The sequence below is a fragment of the Schistocerca cancellata genome, unplaced genomic scaffold (assembly GCF_023864275.1).
Source record: "Schistocerca cancellata isolate TAMUIC-IGC-003103 unplaced genomic scaffold, iqSchCanc2.1 HiC_scaffold_316, whole genome shotgun sequence".
In the NCBI taxonomy this organism is placed as follows: Eukaryota; Metazoa; Arthropoda; class Insecta; order Orthoptera; family Acrididae; genus Schistocerca; species Schistocerca cancellata.
The window spans coordinates 314,918-331,882 of record NW_026046334.1 but is presented as its reverse complement, the minus strand read 5'-3'; the positions used below and the strand labels follow the sequence as shown (position 1 = coordinate 331,882).

General features: G+C 47.8%; 33 non-coding genes across 33 annotated transcripts; all 33 read right to left on the bottom strand.

The window, feature by feature from the left end:
* Positions 1-223: 223 nt before the first annotated feature.
* Positions 224-296, bottom strand: Trnak-cuu (transfer RNA lysine (anticodon CUU)). Its single transcript has one exon. It is a non-coding gene; the product is annotated as a tRNA-Lys (tRNA).
* A 440-nt stretch (positions 297-736) lies between these two features.
* Trnar-ucg (transfer RNA arginine (anticodon UCG)) lies at positions 737-809 on the bottom strand. The gene has a single exon. It is a non-coding gene; the product is annotated as a tRNA-Arg (tRNA).
* A 572-nt stretch (positions 810-1,381) lies between these two features.
* On the bottom strand, positions 1,382-1,453 carry Trnat-agu (transfer RNA threonine (anticodon AGU)). The gene has a single exon. It is a non-coding gene; the product is annotated as a tRNA-Thr (tRNA).
* Positions 1,454-1,774: 321 nt separating this feature from the next.
* On the bottom strand, positions 1,775-1,847 carry Trnak-cuu (transfer RNA lysine (anticodon CUU)). The gene has a single exon. It is a non-coding gene; the product is annotated as a tRNA-Lys (tRNA).
* A 440-nt stretch (positions 1,848-2,287) lies between these two features.
* Trnar-ucg (transfer RNA arginine (anticodon UCG)) lies at positions 2,288-2,360 on the bottom strand. The gene has a single exon. It is a non-coding gene; the product is annotated as a tRNA-Arg (tRNA).
* A 560-nt stretch (positions 2,361-2,920) lies between these two features.
* Positions 2,921-2,992, bottom strand: Trnat-agu (transfer RNA threonine (anticodon AGU)). The gene has a single exon. It is a non-coding gene; the product is annotated as a tRNA-Thr (tRNA).
* Positions 2,993-3,313: 321 nt separating this feature from the next.
* On the bottom strand, positions 3,314-3,386 carry Trnak-cuu (transfer RNA lysine (anticodon CUU)). Its single transcript has one exon. It is a non-coding gene; the product is annotated as a tRNA-Lys (tRNA).
* A 440-nt stretch (positions 3,387-3,826) lies between these two features.
* On the bottom strand, positions 3,827-3,899 carry Trnar-ucg (transfer RNA arginine (anticodon UCG)). Its single transcript has one exon. It is a non-coding gene; the product is annotated as a tRNA-Arg (tRNA).
* Positions 3,900-4,480: 581 nt separating this feature from the next.
* Trnat-agu (transfer RNA threonine (anticodon AGU)) lies at positions 4,481-4,552 on the bottom strand. The gene has a single exon. It is a non-coding gene; the product is annotated as a tRNA-Thr (tRNA).
* A 321-nt stretch (positions 4,553-4,873) lies between these two features.
* On the bottom strand, positions 4,874-4,946 carry Trnak-cuu (transfer RNA lysine (anticodon CUU)). The gene has a single exon. It is a non-coding gene; the product is annotated as a tRNA-Lys (tRNA).
* Positions 4,947-5,386: 440 nt separating this feature from the next.
* Trnar-ucg (transfer RNA arginine (anticodon UCG)) lies at positions 5,387-5,459 on the bottom strand. The gene has a single exon. It is a non-coding gene; the product is annotated as a tRNA-Arg (tRNA).
* A 560-nt stretch (positions 5,460-6,019) lies between these two features.
* On the bottom strand, positions 6,020-6,091 carry Trnat-agu (transfer RNA threonine (anticodon AGU)). The gene has a single exon. It is a non-coding gene; the product is annotated as a tRNA-Thr (tRNA).
* A 321-nt stretch (positions 6,092-6,412) lies between these two features.
* On the bottom strand, positions 6,413-6,485 carry Trnak-cuu (transfer RNA lysine (anticodon CUU)). The gene has a single exon. It is a non-coding gene; the product is annotated as a tRNA-Lys (tRNA).
* Positions 6,486-6,925: 440 nt separating this feature from the next.
* On the bottom strand, positions 6,926-6,998 carry Trnar-ucg (transfer RNA arginine (anticodon UCG)). The gene has a single exon. It is a non-coding gene; the product is annotated as a tRNA-Arg (tRNA).
* A 566-nt stretch (positions 6,999-7,564) lies between these two features.
* Positions 7,565-7,636, bottom strand: Trnat-agu (transfer RNA threonine (anticodon AGU)). Its single transcript has one exon. It is a non-coding gene; the product is annotated as a tRNA-Thr (tRNA).
* A 321-nt stretch (positions 7,637-7,957) lies between these two features.
* Trnak-cuu (transfer RNA lysine (anticodon CUU)) lies at positions 7,958-8,030 on the bottom strand. Its single transcript has one exon. It is a non-coding gene; the product is annotated as a tRNA-Lys (tRNA).
* A 440-nt stretch (positions 8,031-8,470) lies between these two features.
* On the bottom strand, positions 8,471-8,543 carry Trnar-ucg (transfer RNA arginine (anticodon UCG)). Its single transcript has one exon. It is a non-coding gene; the product is annotated as a tRNA-Arg (tRNA).
* Positions 8,544-9,124: 581 nt separating this feature from the next.
* Trnat-agu (transfer RNA threonine (anticodon AGU)) lies at positions 9,125-9,196 on the bottom strand. Its single transcript has one exon. It is a non-coding gene; the product is annotated as a tRNA-Thr (tRNA).
* A 321-nt stretch (positions 9,197-9,517) lies between these two features.
* On the bottom strand, positions 9,518-9,590 carry Trnak-cuu (transfer RNA lysine (anticodon CUU)). Its single transcript has one exon. It is a non-coding gene; the product is annotated as a tRNA-Lys (tRNA).
* Positions 9,591-10,030: 440 nt separating this feature from the next.
* Positions 10,031-10,103, bottom strand: Trnar-ucg (transfer RNA arginine (anticodon UCG)). Its single transcript has one exon. It is a non-coding gene; the product is annotated as a tRNA-Arg (tRNA).
* A 572-nt stretch (positions 10,104-10,675) lies between these two features.
* On the bottom strand, positions 10,676-10,747 carry Trnat-agu (transfer RNA threonine (anticodon AGU)). Its single transcript has one exon. It is a non-coding gene; the product is annotated as a tRNA-Thr (tRNA).
* Positions 10,748-11,068: 321 nt separating this feature from the next.
* Trnak-cuu (transfer RNA lysine (anticodon CUU)) lies at positions 11,069-11,141 on the bottom strand. Its single transcript has one exon. It is a non-coding gene; the product is annotated as a tRNA-Lys (tRNA).
* A 440-nt stretch (positions 11,142-11,581) lies between these two features.
* Trnar-ucg (transfer RNA arginine (anticodon UCG)) lies at positions 11,582-11,654 on the bottom strand. Its single transcript has one exon. It is a non-coding gene; the product is annotated as a tRNA-Arg (tRNA).
* A 560-nt stretch (positions 11,655-12,214) lies between these two features.
* On the bottom strand, positions 12,215-12,286 carry Trnat-agu (transfer RNA threonine (anticodon AGU)). The gene has a single exon. It is a non-coding gene; the product is annotated as a tRNA-Thr (tRNA).
* A 321-nt stretch (positions 12,287-12,607) lies between these two features.
* On the bottom strand, positions 12,608-12,680 carry Trnak-cuu (transfer RNA lysine (anticodon CUU)). Its single transcript has one exon. It is a non-coding gene; the product is annotated as a tRNA-Lys (tRNA).
* Positions 12,681-13,120: 440 nt separating this feature from the next.
* On the bottom strand, positions 13,121-13,193 carry Trnar-ucg (transfer RNA arginine (anticodon UCG)). The gene has a single exon. It is a non-coding gene; the product is annotated as a tRNA-Arg (tRNA).
* A 584-nt stretch (positions 13,194-13,777) lies between these two features.
* Trnat-agu (transfer RNA threonine (anticodon AGU)) lies at positions 13,778-13,849 on the bottom strand. The gene has a single exon. It is a non-coding gene; the product is annotated as a tRNA-Thr (tRNA).
* A 321-nt stretch (positions 13,850-14,170) lies between these two features.
* Positions 14,171-14,243, bottom strand: Trnak-cuu (transfer RNA lysine (anticodon CUU)). Its single transcript has one exon. It is a non-coding gene; the product is annotated as a tRNA-Lys (tRNA).
* Positions 14,244-14,683: 440 nt separating this feature from the next.
* On the bottom strand, positions 14,684-14,756 carry Trnar-ucg (transfer RNA arginine (anticodon UCG)). The gene has a single exon. It is a non-coding gene; the product is annotated as a tRNA-Arg (tRNA).
* Positions 14,757-15,334: 578 nt separating this feature from the next.
* Positions 15,335-15,406, bottom strand: Trnat-agu (transfer RNA threonine (anticodon AGU)). Its single transcript has one exon. It is a non-coding gene; the product is annotated as a tRNA-Thr (tRNA).
* A 321-nt stretch (positions 15,407-15,727) lies between these two features.
* On the bottom strand, positions 15,728-15,800 carry Trnak-cuu (transfer RNA lysine (anticodon CUU)). Its single transcript has one exon. It is a non-coding gene; the product is annotated as a tRNA-Lys (tRNA).
* A 440-nt stretch (positions 15,801-16,240) lies between these two features.
* On the bottom strand, positions 16,241-16,313 carry Trnar-ucg (transfer RNA arginine (anticodon UCG)). Its single transcript has one exon. It is a non-coding gene; the product is annotated as a tRNA-Arg (tRNA).
* Positions 16,314-16,873: 560 nt separating this feature from the next.
* On the bottom strand, positions 16,874-16,945 carry Trnat-agu (transfer RNA threonine (anticodon AGU)). The gene has a single exon. It is a non-coding gene; the product is annotated as a tRNA-Thr (tRNA).
* Between the last annotated feature and the right edge of the window lie 20 nt (positions 16,946-16,965).

Below are 16,965 nucleotides of genomic sequence, written 5' to 3'. Positions count from 1 at the left end.
TAGTTAGCACAGCTGCTGCTTTCCTACACATCTCACACTATATCGATGTACAACTAAAATTCCAAAACAACACATTTATTTCATTTCAGAGTCACTTTCAGCTTCAAATACCGTTCCTCTGATATTCATACGAAGCTAGGCATCGTCGTAACCCGTTACGTTCATTACGCAAGGCTCACGAGAGGGGCGCATGTTGGATCCGCGTAGACACAAAATTTTGCGCCGCCCAGCGTGGGGCTCGAACCCACGACCCTGAGATTAAGAGTCTCATGCTCAACCGACTGAGCTAGCCGGGCTGCACGCAACGAGTTACGAGCCATACAATACTGATTTGACCTGCGACCATCTATTGAAGATTCTTTTGACTACAACTTATTTCCTGCTGCCACAAATCAGCTACAATCCTATTCAATGAAAAATTGTCTCCGAAAGGCATCAAATCTGCTTGAAATGATACGTGGCTATCAGCACCATTATTCAACACACATGCTCGACAGTGCGCAGACGCCTGTGGCGTAGCCCTTGGCTCCTGAATCAGATGCAGTAGTTCCAACAAAAACTCTCCTGAACGGCACTGTGCCGAAAACTTCGCTACAGATCACCCTTGTCTTGCTTGTGCTTCTGGTAGACGCCGGTTTTGCAGCCAGGAAGCGGACAGCAGCAACTTCCAACTAGTTTTAGAGTACTCAAACAACACAGTAAAACAGCATGCATCTTTTGCAGAACAGGAAAAACTCGACCGTGACAGGATTCGAACCTGCAATATTCGGATCCGAAGTCCGACGCCTTATCCATTAGGCCACACGGTCACTGGTGCAGTATACTTCTCCACACACACTTCATTTCCGCCATTTGTACACTTGGCAGAATGAATTTCCCATCTTTGACGCAGTTCTCCATCTCAAATTTCAGTACTAAAAGTACGACGCTACTTCTTGCTGTGTCCCATCGCAAGTTACATTCAAGCCCTTATGACGCTGATCAAACAAGAGGTGGCAAATCAGCTTCAATCGCTTAGTGCCATCTCAGTCGCTTGCAGAAGGTACCTCACCCTATGTGATACAATGGCGAGTTGTCGCTATTACCAAAGCGGCGGCGGCGGCGCCGACGACGACGACGACGACGACGACGACGACGACGACCACAATCGCGAGGGTCTTTATCAGGGGTAGAAAATACATGACAAGATCTAAGTATTTCACGTCGGCATTCTCCGGAGACTGCCAAAAGCTGCAGATTCTGGTGCCCACTTTAATAGCACCATTCATACTATTCATTTGCGAGAGCATTTCTTAAATACCGCACCCATTCATAATTTTTTTTATCCTTGACCGCTTTTTTCGAAAGGGCCACGGTGGGAGGGGCTGTTACAAAATTCATTTGCCTCCTGTGAGGATCGAACTCACGACCTCTGGTTTACTAGACCAGCGCTCTGCCACTGAGCTAAGGAGGCGCCTCCTAGCGCCCTTTTCGGGTACTTTGTTCTTACAGAGTAGTGAATCGGAGCCCTTCAGCTCGAAACGCACCGCATGAGCGACCATTATTTGCATTTAGTTAGCACAGCTGCTGCTTTCCTACACATCTCACACTATATCGATGTACAACTAAAATTCCAAAACAACACATTTATTTCATTTCAGAGTCACTTTCAGCTTCAAATACCGTTCCTCTGATATTCATACGAAGCTAGGCATCGTCGTAACCCGTTACGTTCATTACGCAAGGCTCACGAGAGGGGCGCATGTTGGATCCGCGTAGACACAAAATTTTGCGCCGCCCAGCGTGGGGCTCGAACCCACGACCCTGAGATTAAGAGTTTCATGCTCAACCGACTGAGCTAGCCGGGCTGCACGCAACGCGTTACGAGCCATACAATACTGATTTGACCTGCGACCATCTATTGAAGATTCTTTTGACTACAACTTATTTCCTGCTGCCACAAATCAGCTACAATCCTATTCAATGAAAAATTGTCTCCGAAAGGCATCAAATCTGCTTGAAATGATACGTGGCTATCAGCACCATTATTCAACACACATGCTCGACAGTGCGCAGACGCCTGTGGCGTAGCCCTTGGCTCCTGAATCAGATGCAGTAGTTCCAACAAAAACTCTCCTGAACGGCACTGTGCCGAAAACTTCGCTACAGATCACCCTTGTCTTGCTTGTGCTTCTGGTAGACGCCGGTTTTGCAGCCAGGAAGCGGACAGCAGCAACTTCCAACTAGTTTTAGAGTACTCAAACAACACAGTAAAACAGCATGCATCTTTTGCAGAACAGGAAAAACTCGACCGTGACAGGATTCGAACCTGCAATCTTCGGATCCGAAGTCCGACGCCTTATCCATTAGGCCACACGGTCACTGGTGCAGTATACTTCTCCACACACACTTCATTTTCGCCATTTGTACACTTGGCAGAATGAATTTCCCATCTTTGACGCAGTTCTCCATCTCAAATTTCAGTACTAAAAGTACGACGCTACTTCTTGCTGTGTCCCATCGCAAGTTACATTCAAGCCCTTATGACGCTGATCAAACAAGAGGTGGCAAATCAGCTTCAATCGCTTAGTGCCATCTCAGTCGCTTGCAGAAGGTACCTCACCCTATGTGATACAATGGCGAGTTGTCGCTATTACCAAAGCGGCGGCGGCGGCGCCGACGACGACGACGACGACGACGACCACAATCGCGAGGGTCTTTATCAGGGGTAGAAAATACATGACAAGAACTAAGTATTTCACGTCGGCATTCTCCGGAGACTGCCAAAAGCTGCAGATTCTGGTGCCCACTTTAATAGCACCATTCACACTATTCATTTGCGAGAGCATTTCTTAAATACCGCACCCATTCATAATTTTTTTTATCCTTGACCGCTTTTTTCGAAAGGGCCACGGTGGGAGGGGCTGTTACAAAATTCATTTGCCTCCTGTGAGGATCGAACTCACGACCTCTGGTTTACTAGACCAGCGCTCTGCCACTGAGCTAAGGAGGCGCCTCCTAGCGCCCTTTTCGGGTACTTTGTTCTTACAGAGTAGTGAATCGGAGCCCTTCAGCTCGAAACGCACCGCATGAGCGACCATTATTTGCATTTAGTTAGCACAGCTGCTGCTTTCCTACACATCTCACACTATATCGATGTACAACTAAAATTCCAAAACAACACATTTATTTCATTTCAGAGTCACTTTCAGCTTCAAATACCGTTCCTCTGATATTCATACGAAGCTAGGCATCGTCGTAACCCGTTACGTTCATTACGCAAGGCTCACGAGAGGGGCGCATGTTGGATCCGCGTAGACACAAAATTTTGCGCCGCCCAGCGTGGGGCTCGAACCCACGACCCTGAGATTAAGAGTCTCATGCTCTACCGACTGAGCTAGCCGGGCTGCACGCAACGCGTTACGAGCCATACAATACTGATTTGACCTGCGACCATCTATTGAAGATTCTTTTGACTACAACTTATTTCCTGCTGCCACAAATCAGCTACAATCCTATTCAATGAAAAATTGTCTCCGAAAGGCATCAAATCTGCTTGAAATGATACGTGGCTATCAGCACCATTATTCAACACACATGCTCGACAGTGCGCAGACGCCTGTGGCGTAGCCCTTGGCTCCTGAATCAGATGCAGTAGTTCCAACAAAAACTCTCCTGAACGGCACTGTGCCGAAAACTTCGCTACTGATCACCCTTGTCTTGCTTGTGCTTCTGGTAGACGCCGGTTTTGCAGCCAGGAAGCGGACAGCAGCAACTTCCAACTAGTTTTAGAGTACTCAAACAACACAGTAAAACAGCATGCATCTTTTGCAGAACAGGAAAAACTCGACCGTGACAGGATTCGAACCTGCAATCCTCGGATCCGAAGTCCGACGCCTTATCCATTAGGCCACACGGTCACTGGTGCAGTATACTTCTCCACACACACTTCATTTCCGCCATTTGTACACTTGGCAGAATGAATTTCCCATCTTTGACGCAGTTCTCCATCTCAAATTTCAGTACTAAAAGTACGACGCTACTTCTTGCTGTGTCCCATCGCAAGTTACATTCAAGCCCTTATGACGCTGATCAAACAAGAGGTGGCAAATCAGCTTCAATCGCTTAGTGCCATCTCAGTCGCTTGCAGAAGGTACCTCACCCTATGTGATACAATGGCGAGTTGTCGCTATTACCAAAGCGGCGGCGGCGGCGACGACGACGACGACGACGACGACGACGACGACGACGACGACGACGACCACAATCGCGAGGGTCTTTATCAGGGGTAGAAAATACATGACAAGATCTAAGTATTTCACGTCGGCATTCTCCGGAGACTGCCAAAAGCTGCAGATTCTGGTGCCCACTTTAATAGCACCATTCATACTATTCATTTGCGAGAGCATTTCTTAAATACCGCACCCATTCATAATTTTTTTTATCCTTGACCGCTTTTTTCGAAAGGGCCACGGTGGGAGGGGCTGTTACAAAATTCATTTGCCTCCTGTGAGGATCGAACTCACGACCTCTGGTTTACTAGACCAGCGCTCTGCCACTGAGCTAAGGAGGCGCCTCCTAGCGCCCTTTTCGGGTACTTTGTTCTTACAGAGTAGTGAATCGGAGCCCTTCAGCTCGAAACGCACCGCATGAGCGACCATTATTTGCATTTAGTTAGCACAGCTGCTGCTTTCCTACACATCTCACACTATATCGATGTACAACTAAAATTCCAAAACAACACATTTATTTCATTTCAGAGTCACTTTCAGCTTCAAATACCGTTCCTCTGATATTCATACGAAGCTAGGCATCGTCGTAACCCGTTACGTTCATTACGCAAGGCTCACGAGAGGGGCGCATGTTGGATCCGCGTAGACACAAAATTTTGCGCCGCCCAGCGTGGGGCTCGAACCCACGACCCTGAGATTAAGAGTTTCATGCTCAACCGACTGAGCTAGCCGGGCTGCACGCAACGCGTTACGAGCCATACAATACTGATTTGACCTGCGACCATCTATTGAAGATTCTTTTGACTACAACTTATTTCCTGCTGCCACAAATCAGCTACAATCCTATTCAATGAAAAATTGTCTCCGAAAGGCATCAAATCTGCTTGAAATGATACGTGGCTATCAGCACCATTATTCAACACACATGCTCGACAGTGCGCAGACGCCTGTGGCGTAGCCCTTGGCTCCTGAATCAGATGCAGTAGTTCCAACAAAAACTCTCCTGAACGGCACTGTGCCGAAAACTTCGCTACAGATCACCCTTGTCTTGCTTGTGCTTCTGGTAGACGCCGGTTTTGCAGCCAGGAAGCGGACAGCAGCAACTTCCAACTAGTTTTAGAGTACTCAAACAACACAGTAAAACAGCATGCATCTTTTGCAGAACAGGAAAAACTCGACCGTGACAGGATTCGAACCTGCAATCTTCGGATCCGAAGTCCGACGCCTTATCCATTAGGCCACACGGTCACTGGTGCAGTATACTTCTCCACACACACTTCATTTTCGCCATTTGTACACTTGGCAGAATGAATTTCCCATCTTTGACGCAGTTCTCCATCTCAAATTTCAGTACTAAAAGTACGACGCTACTTCTTGCTGTGTCCCATCGCAAGTTACATTCAAGCCCTTATGACGCTGATCAAACAAGAGGTGGCAAATCAGCTTCAATCGCTTAGTGCCATCTCAGTCGCTTGCAGAAGGTACCTCACCCTATGTGATACAATGGCGAGTTGTCGCTATTACCAAAGCGGCGGCGGCGGCGCCGACGACGACGACGACGACGACGACCACAATCGCGAGGGTCTTTATCAGGGGTAGAAAATACATGACAAGAACTAAGTATTTCACGTCGGCATTCTCCGGAGACTGCCAAAAGCTGCAGATTCTGGTGCCCACTTTAATAGCACCATTCACACTATTCATTTGCGAGAGCATTTCTTAAATACCGCACCCATTCATAATTTTTTTTATCCTTGACCGCTTTTTTCGAAAGGGCCACGGTGGGAGGGGCTGTTACAAAATTCATTTGCCTCCTGTGAGGATCGAACTCACGACCTCTGGTTTACTAGACCAGCGCTCTGCCACTGAGCTAAGGAGGCGCCTCCTAGCGCCCTTTTCGGGTACTTTGTTCTTACAGAGTAGTGAATCGGAGCCCTTCAGCTCGAAACGCACCGCATGAGCGACCATTATTTGCATTTAGTTAGCACAGCTGCTGCTTTCCTACACATCTCACACTATATCGATGTACAACTAAAATTCCAAAACAACACATTTATTTCATTTCAGAGTCACTTTCAGCTTCAAATACCGTTCCTCTGATATTCATACGAAGCTAGGCATCGTCGTAACCCGTTACGTTCATTACGCAAGGCTCACGAGAGGGGCGCATGTTGGATCCGCGTAGACACAAAATTTTGCGCCGCCCAGCGTGGGGCTCGAACCCACGACCCTGAGATTAAGAGTCTCATGCTCTACCGACTGAGCTAGCCGGGCTGCACGCAACGCGTTACGAGCCATACAATACTGATTTGACCTGCGACCATCTATTGAAGATTCTTTTGACTACAACTTATTTCCTGCTGCCACAAATCATCTACAATCCTATTCAATGAAAAATTGTCTCCGAAAGGCATCAAATCTGCTTGAAATGATACGTGGCTATCAGCACCATTATTCAACACACATGCTCGACAGTGCGCAGACGCCTGTGGCGTAGCCCTTGGCTCCTGAATCAGATGCAGTAGTTCCAACAAAAACTCTCCTGAACGGCACTGTGCCGAAAACTTCGCTACTGATCACCCTTGTCTTGCTTGTGCTTCTGGTAGACGCCGGTTTTGCAGCCAGGAAGCGGACAGCAGCAACTTCCAACTAGTTTTAGAGTACTCAAACAACACAGTAAAACAGCATGCATCTTTTGCAGAACAGGAAAAACTCGACCGTGACAGGATTCGAACCTGCAATCCTCGGATCCGAAGTCCGACGCCTTATCCATTAGGCCACACGGTCACTGGTGCAGTATACTTCTCCACACACACTTCATTTCCGCCATTTGTACACTTGGCAGAATGAATTTCCCATCTTTGACGCAGTTCTCCATCTCAAATTTCAGTACTAAAAGTACGACGCTACTTCTTGCTGTGTCCCATCGCAAGTTACATTCAAGCCCTTATGACGCTGATCAAACAAGAGGTGGCAAATCAGCTTCAATCGCTTAGTGCCATCTCAGTCGCTTGCAGAAGGTACCTCACCCTATGTGATACAATGGCGAGTTGTCGCTATTACCAAAGCGGCGGCGGCGGCGCCGACGACGACGACGACGACGACGACGACGACCACAATCGCGAGGGTCTTTATCAGGGGTAGAAAATACATGACAAGAACTAAGTATTTCACGTCGGCATTCTCCGGAGACTGCCAAAAGCTGCAGATTCTGGTGCCCACTTTAATAGCACCATTCACACTATTCATTTGCGAGAGCATTTCTTAAATACCGCACCCATTCATAATTTTTTTTATCCTTGACCGCTTTTTTCGAAAGGGCCACGGTGGGAGGGGCTGTTACAAAATTCATTTGCCTCCTGTGAGGATCGAACTCACGACCTCTGGTTTACTAGACCAGCGCTCTGCCACTGAGCTAAGGAGGCGCCTCCTAGCGCCCTTTTCGGGTACTTTGTTCTTACAGAGTAGTGAATCGGAGCCCTTCAGCTCGAAACGCACCGCATGAGCGACCATTATTTGCATTTAGTTAGCACAGCTGCTGCTTTCCTACACATCTCACACTATATCGATGTACAACTAAAATTCCAAAACAACACATTTATTTCATTTCAGAGTCACTTTCAGCTTCAAATACCGTTCCTCTGATATTCATACGAAGCTAGGCATCGTCGTAACCCGTTACGTTCATTACGCAAGGCTCACGAGAGGGGCGCATGTTGGATCCGCGTAGACACAAAATTTTGCGCCGCCCAGCGTGGGGCTCGAACCCACGACCCTGAGATTAAGAGTCTCATGCTCAACCGACTGAGCTAGCCGGGCTGCACGCAACGAGTTACGAGCCATACAATACTGATTTGACCTGCGACCATCTATTGAAGATTCTTTTGACTACAACTTATTTCCTGCTGCCACAAATCAGCTACAATCCTATTCAATGAAAAATTGTCTCCGAAAGGCATCAAATCTGCTTGAAATGATACGTGGCTATCAGCACCATTATTCAACACACATGCTCGACAGTGCGCAGACGCCTGTGGCGTAGCCCTTGGCTCCTGAATCAGATGCAGTAGTTCCAACAAAAACTCTCCTGAACGGCACTGTGCCGAAAACTTCGCTACAGATCACCCTTGTCTTGCTTGTGCTTCTGGTAGACGCCGGTTTTGCAGCCAGGAAGCGGACAGCAGCAACTTCCAACTAGTTTTAGAGTACTCAAACAACACAGTAAAACAGCATGCATCTTTTGCAGAACAGGAAAAACTCGACCGTGACAGGATTCGAACCTGCAATATTCGGATCCGAAGTCCGACGCCTTATCCATTAGGCCACACGGTCACTGGTGCAGTATACTTCTCCACACACACTTCATTTCCGCCATTTGTACACTTGGCAGAATGAATTTCCCATCTTTGACGCAGTTCTCCATCTCAAATTTCAGTACTAAAAGTACGACGCTACTTCTTGCTGTGTCCCATCGCAAGTTACATTCAAGCCCTTATGACGCTGATCAAACAAGAGGTGGCAAATCAGCTTCAATCGCTTAGTGCCATCTCAGTCGCTTGCAGAAGGTACCTCACCCTATGTGATACAATGGCGAGTTGTCGCTATTACCAAAGCGGCGGCGGCGGCGCCGACGACGACGACGACGACGACGACGACGACGACGACGACGACGACCACAATCGCGAGGGTCTTTATCAGGGGTAGAAAATACATGACAAGATCTAAGTATTTCACGTCGGCATTCTCCGGAGACTGCCAAAAGCTGCAGATTCTGGTGCCCACTTTAATAGCACCATTCATACTATTCATTTGCGAGAGCATTTCTTAAATACCGCACCCATTCATAATTTTTTTTATCCTTGACCGCTTTTTTCGAAAGGGCCACGGTGGGAGGGGCTGTTACAAAATTCATTTGCCTCCTGTGAGGATCGAACTCACGACCTCTGGTTTACTAGACCAGCGCTCTGCCACTGAGCTAAGGAGGCGCCTCCTAGCGCCCTTTTCGGGTACTTTGTTCTTACAGAGTAGTGAATCGGAGCCCTTCAGCTCGAAACGCACCGCATGAGCGACCATTATTTGCATTTAGTTAGCACAGCTGCTGCTTTCCTACACATCTCACACTATATCGATGTACAACTAAAATTCCAAAACAACACATTTATTTCATTTCAGAGTCACTTTCAGCTTCAAATACCGTTCCTCTGATATTCATACGAAGCTAGGCATCGTCGTAACCCGTTACGTTCATTACGCAAGGCTCACGAGAGGGGCGCATGTTGGATCCGCGTAGACACAAAATTTTGCGCCGCCCAGCGTGGGGCTCGAACCCACGACCCTGAGATTAAGAGTCTCATGCTCAACCGACTGAGCTAGCCGGGCTGCACGCAACGAGTTACGAGCCATACAATACTGATTTGACCTGCGACCATCTATTGAAGATTCTTTTGACTACAACTTATTTCCTGCTGCCACAAATCAGCTACAATCCTATTCAATGAAAAATTGTCTCCGAAAGGCATCAAATCTGCTTGAAATGATACGTGGCTATCAGCACCATTATTCAACACACATGCTCGACAGTGCGCAGACGCCTGTGGCGTAGCCCTTGGCTCCTGAATCAGATGCAGTAGTTCCAACAAAAACTCTCCTGAACGGCACTGTGCCGAAAACTTCGCTACAGATCACCCTTGTCTTGCTTGTGCTTCTGGTAGACGCCGGTTTTGCAGCCAGGAAGCGGACAGCAGCAACTTCCAACTAGTTTTAGAGTACTCAAACAACACAGTAAAACAGCATGCATCTTTTGCAGAACAGGAAAAACTCGACCGTGACAGGATTCGAACCTGCAATATTCGGATCCGAAGTCCGACGCCTTATCCATTAGGCCACACGGTCACTGGTGCAGTATACTTCTCCACACACACTTCATTTCCGCCATTTGTACACTTGGCAGAATGAATTTCCCATCTTTGACGCAGTTCTCCATCTCAAATTTCAGTACTAAAAGTACGACGCTACTTCTTGCTGTGTCCCATCGCAAGTTACATTCAAGCCCTTATGACGCTGATCAAACAAGAGGTGGCAAATCAGCTTCAATCGCTTAGTGCCATCTCAGTCGCTTGCAGAAGGTACCTCACCCTATGTGATACAATGGCGAGTTGTCGCTATTACCAAAGCGGCGGCGGCGGCGCCGACGACGACGACGACGACGACGACGACGACGACGACCACAATCGCGAGGGTCTTTATCAGGGGTAGAAAATACATGACAAGATCTAAGTATTTCACGTCGGCATTCTCCGGAGACTGCCAAAAGCTGCAGATTCTGGTGCCCACTTTAATAGCACCATTCATACTATTCATTTGCGAGAGCATTTCTTAAATACCGCACCCATTCATAATTTTTTTTATCCTTGACCGCTTTTTTCGAAAGGGCCACGGTGGGAGGGGCTGTTACAAAATTCATTTGCCTCCTGTGAGGATCGAACTCACGACCTCTGGTTTACTAGACCAGCGCTCTGCCACTGAGCTAAGGAGGCGCCTCCTAGCGCCCTTTTCGGGTACTTTGTTCTTACAGAGTAGTGAATCGGAGCCCTTCAGCTCGAAACGCACCGCATGAGCGACCATTATTTGCATTTAGTTAGCACAGCTGCTGCTTTCCTACACATCTCACACTATATCGATGTACAACTAAAATTCCAAAACAACACATTTATTTCATTTCAGAGTCACTTTCAGCTTCAAATACCGTTCCTCTGATATTCATACGAAGCTAGGCATCGTCGTAACCCGTTACGTTCATTACGCAAGGCTCACGAGAGGGGCGCATGTTGGATCCGCGTAGACACAAAATTTTGCGCCGCCCAGCGTGGGGCTCGAACCCACGACCCTGAGATTAAGAGTTTCATGCTCAACCGACTGAGCTAGCCGGGCTGCACGCAACGCGTTACGAGCCATACAATACTGATTTGACCTGCGACCATCTATTGAAGATTCTTTTGACTACAACTTATTTCCTGCTGCCACAAATCAGCTACAATCCTATTCAATGAAAAATTGTCTCCGAAAGGCATCAAATCTGCTTGAAATGATACGTGGCTATCAGCACCATTATTCAACACACATGCTCGACAGTGCGCAGACGCCTGTGGCGTAGCCCTTGGCTCCTGAATCAGATGCAGTAGTTCCAACAAAAACTCTCCTGAACGGCACTGTGCCGAAAACTTCGCTACAGATCACCCTTGTCTTGCTTGTGCTTCTGGTAGACGCCGGTTTTGCAGCCAGGAAGCGGACAGCAGCAACTTCCAACTAGTTTTAGAGTACTCAAACAACACAGTAAAACAGCATGCATCTTTTGCAGAACAGGAAAAACTCGACCGTGACAGGATTCGAACCTGCAATCTTCGGATCCGAAGTCCGACGCCTTATCCATTAGGCCACACGGTCACTGGTGCAGTATACTTCTCCACACACACTTCATTTTCGCCATTTGTACACTTGGCAGAATGAATTTCCCATCTTTGACGCAGTTCTCCATCTCAAATTTCAGTACTAAAAGTACGACGCTACTTCTTGCTGTGTCCCATCGCAAGTTACATTCAAGCCCTTATGACGCTGATCAAACAAGAGGTGGCAAATCAGCTTCAATCGCTTAGTGCCATCTCAGTCGCTTGCAGAAGGTACCTCACCCTATGTGATACAATGGCGAGTTGTCGCTATTACCAAAGCGGCGGCGGCGGCGCCGACGACGACGACGACGACGACGACCACAATCGCGAGGGTCTTTATCAGGGGTAGAAAATACATGACAAGAACTAAGTATTTCACGTCGGCATTCTCCGGAGACTGCCAAAAGCTGCAGATTCTGGTGCCCACTTTAATAGCACCATTCACACTATTCATTTGCGAGAGCATTTCTTAAATACCGCACCCATTCATAATTTTTTTTATCCTTGACCGCTTTTTTCGAAAGGGCCACGGTGGGAGGGGCTGTTACAAAATTCATTTGCCTCCTGTGAGGATCGAACTCACGACCTCTGGTTTACTAGACCAGCGCTCTGCCACTGAGCTAAGGAGGCGCCTCCTAGCGCCCTTTTCGGGTACTTTGTTCTTACAGAGTAGTGAATCGGAGCCCTTCAGCTCGAAACGCACCGCATGAGCGACCATTATTTGCATTTAGTTAGCACAGCTGCTGCTTTCCTACACATCTCACACTATATCGATGTACAACTAAAATTCCAAAACAACACATTTATTTCATTTCAGAGTCACTTTCAGCTTCAAATACCGTTCCTCTGATATTCATACGAAGCTAGGCATCGTCGTAACCCGTTACGTTCATTACGCAAGGCTCACGAGAGGGGCGCATGTTGGATCCGCGTAGACACAAAATTTTGCGCCGCCCAGCGTGGGGCTCGAACCCACGACCCTGAGATTAAGAGTCTCATGCTCTACCGACTGAGCTAGCCGGGCTGCACGCAACGCGTTACGAGCCATACAATACTGATTTGACCTGCGACCATCTATTGAAGATTCTTTTGACTACAACTTATTTCCTGCTGCCACAAATCAGCTACAATCCTATTCAATGAAAAATTGTCTCCGAAAGGCATCAAATCTGCTTGAAATGATACGTGGCTATCAGCACCATTATTCAACACACATGCTCGACAGTGCGCAGACGCCTGTGGCGTAGCCCTTGGCTCCTGAATCAGATGCAGTAGTTCCAACAAAAACTCTCCTGAACGGCACTGTGCCGAAAACTTCGCTACTGATCACCCTTGTCTTGCTTGTGCTTCTGGTAGACGCCGGTTTTGCAGCCAGGAAGCGGACAGCAGCAACTTCCAACTAGTTTTAGAGTACTCAAACAACACAGTAAAACAGCATGCATCTTTTGCAGAACAGGAAAAACTCGACCGTGACAGGATTCGAACCTGCAATCCTCGGATCCGAAGTCCGACGCCTTATCCATTAGGCCACACGGTCACTGGTGCAGTATACTTCTCCACACACACTTCATTTCCGCCATTTGTACACTTGGCAGAATGAATTTCCCATCTTTGACGCAGTTCTCCATCTCAAATTTCAGTACTAAAAGTACGACGCTACTTCTTGCTGTGTCCCATCGCAAGTTACATTCAAGCCCTTATGACGCTGATCAAACAAGAGGTGGCAAATCAGCTTCAATCGCTTAGTGCCATCTCAGTCGCTTGCAGAAGGTACCTCACCCTATGTGATACAATGGCGAGTTGTCGCTATTACCAAAGCGGCGGCGGCGGCGCCGACGACGACGACGACGACGACGACGACGACGACGACGACGACGACGACCACAATCGCGAGGGTCTTTATCAGGGGTAGAAAATACATGACAAGAACTAAGTATTTCACGTCGGCATTCTCCGGAGACTGCCAAAAGCTGCAGATTCTGGTGCCCACTTTAATAGCACCATTCACACTATTCATTTGCGAGAGCATTTCTTAAATACCGCACCCATTCATAATTTTTTTAATCCTTGACCGCTTTTTTCGAAAGGGCCACGGTGGGAGGGGCTGTTACAAAATTCATTTGCCTCCTGTGAGGATCGAACTCACGACCTCTGGTTTACTAGACCAGCGCTCTGCCACTGAGCTAAGGAGGCGCCTCCTAGCGCCCTTTTCGGGTACTTTGTTCTTACAGAGTAGTGAATCGGAGCCCTTCAGCTCGAAACGCACCGCATGAGCGACCATTATTTGCATTTAGTTAGCACAGCTGCTGCTTTCCTACACATCTCACACTATATCGATGTACAACTAAAATTCCAAAACAACACATTTATTTCATTTCAGAGTCACTTTCAGCTTCAAATACCGTTCCTCTGATATTCATACGAAGCTAGGCATCGTCGTAACCCGTTACGTTCATTACGCAAGGCTCACGAGAGGGGCGCATGTTGGATCCGCGTAGACACAAAATTTTGCGCCGCCCAGCGTGGGGCTCGAACCCACGACCCTGAGATTAAGAGTCTCATGCTCAACCGACTGAGCTAGCCGGGCTGCACGCAACGAGTTACGAGCCATACAATACTGATTTGACCTGCGACCATCTATTGAAGATTCTTTTGACTACAACTTATTTCCTGCTGCCACAAATCAGCTACAATCCTATTCAATGAAAAATTGTCTCCGAAAGGCATCAAATCTGCTTGAAATGATACGTGGCTATCAGCACCATTATTCAACACACATGCTCGACAGTGCGCAGACGCCTGTGGCGTAGCCCTTGGCTCCTGAATCAGATGCAGTAGTTCCAACAAAAACTCTCCTGAACGGCACTGTGCCGAAAACTTCGCTACAGATCACCCTTGTCTTGCTTGTGCTTCTGGTAGACGCCGGTTTTGCAGCCAGGAAGCGGACAGCAGCAACTTCCAACTAGTTTTAGAGTACTCAAACAACACAGTAAAACAGCATGCATCTTTTGCAGAACAGGAAAAACTCGACCGTGACAGGATTCGAACCTGCAATATTCGGATCCGAAGTCCGACGCCTTATCCATTAGGCCACACGGTCACTGGTGCAGTATACTTCTCCACACACACTTCATTTCCGCCATTTGTACACTTGGCAGAATGAATTTCCCATCTTTGACGCAGTTCTCCATCTCAAATTTCAGTACTAAAAGTACGACGCTACTTCTTGCTGTGTCCCATCGCAAGTTACATTCAAGCCCTTATGACGCTGATCAAACAAGAGGTGGCAAATCAGCTTCAATCGCTTAGTGCCATCTCAGTCGCTTGCAGAAGGTACCTCACCCTATGTGATACAATGGCGAGTTGTCGCTATTACCAAAGCGGCGGCGGCGGCGCCGACGACGACGACGACGACGACGACGACGACGACGACGACGACCACAATCGCGAGGGTCTTTATCAGGGGTAGAAAATACATGACAAGATCTAAGTATTTCACGTCGGCATTCTCCGGAGACTGCCAAAAGCTGCAGATTCTGGTGCCCACTTTAATAGCACCATTCATACTATTCATTTGCGAGAGCATTTCTTAAATACCGCACCCATTCATAATTTTTTTTATCCTTGACCGCTTTTTTCGAAAGGGCCACGGTGGGAGGGGCTGTTACAAAATTCATTTGCCTCCTGTGAGGATCGAACTCACGACCTCTGGTTTACTAGACCAGCGCTCTGCCACTGAGCTAAGGAGGCGCCTCCTAGCGCCCTTTTCGGGTACTTTGTTCTTACAGAGTAGTGAATCGGAGCCCTTCAGCTCGAAACGCACCGCATGAGCGACCATTATTTGCATTTAGTTAGCACAGCTGCTGCTTTCCTACACATCTCACACTATATCGATGTACAACTAAAATTCCAAAACAACACATTTATTTCATTTCAGAGTCACTTTCAGCTTCAAATACCGTTCCTCTGATATTCATACGAAGCTAGGCATCGTCGTAACCCGTTACGTTCATTACGCAAGGCTCACGAGAGGGGCGCATGTTGGATCCGCGTAGACACAAAATTTTGCGCCGCCCAGCGTGGGGCTCGAACCCACGACCCTGAGATTAAGAGTTTCATGCTCAACCGACTGAGCTAGCCGGGCTGCACGCAACGCGTTACGAGCCATACAATACTGATTTGACCTGCGACCATCTATTGAAGATTCTTTTGACTACAACTTATTTCCTGCTGCCACAAATCAGCTACAATCCTATTCAATGAAAAATTGTCTCCGAAAGGCATCAAATCTGCTTGAAATGATACGTGGCTATCAGCACCATTATTCAACACACATGCTCGACAGTGCGCAGACGCCTGTGGCGTAGCCCTTGGCTCCTGAATCAGATGCAGTAGTTCCAACAAAAACTCTCCTGAACGGCACTGTGCCGAAAACTTCGCTACAGATCACCCTTGTCTTGCTTGTGCTTCTGGTAGACGCCGGTTTTGCAGCCAGGAAGCGGACAGCAGCAACTTCCAACTAGTTTTAGAGTACTCAAACAACACAGTAAAACAGCATGCATCTTTTGCAGAACAGGAAAAACTCGACCGTGACAGGATTCGAACCTGCAATCTTCGGATCCGAAGTCCGACGCCTTATCCATTAGGCCACACGGTCACTGGTGCAGTATACTTCTCCACACACACTTCATTTTCGCCATTTGTACACTTGGCAGAATGAATTTCCCATCTTTGACGCAGTTCTCCATCTCAAATTTCAGTACTAAAAGTACGACGCTACTTCTTGCTGTGTCCCATCGCAAGTTACATTCAAGCCCTTATGACGCTGATCAAACAAGAGGTGGCAAATCAGCTTCAATCGCTTAGTGCCATCTCAGTCGCTTGCAGAAGGTACCTCACCCTATGTGATACAATGGCGAGTTGTCGCTATTACCAAAGCGGCGGCGGCGGCGCCGACGACGACGACGACGACGACGACCACAATCGCGAGGGTCTTTATCAGGGGTAGAAAATACATGACAAGAACTAAGTATTTCACGTCGGCATTCTCCGGAGACTGCCAAAAGCTGCAGATTCTGGTGCCCACTTTAATAGCACCATTCACACTATTCATTTGCGAGAGCATTTCTTAAATACCGCACCCATTCATAATTTTTTTTATCCTTGACCGCTTTTTTCGAAAGGGCCACGGTGGGAGGGGCTGTTACAAAATTCATTTGCCTCCTGTGAGGATCGAACTCACGACCTCTGGTTTACTAGACCAGCGCTCTGCCACTGAGCTAAGGAGGCGCCTCCTAGCGCCCTTTTCG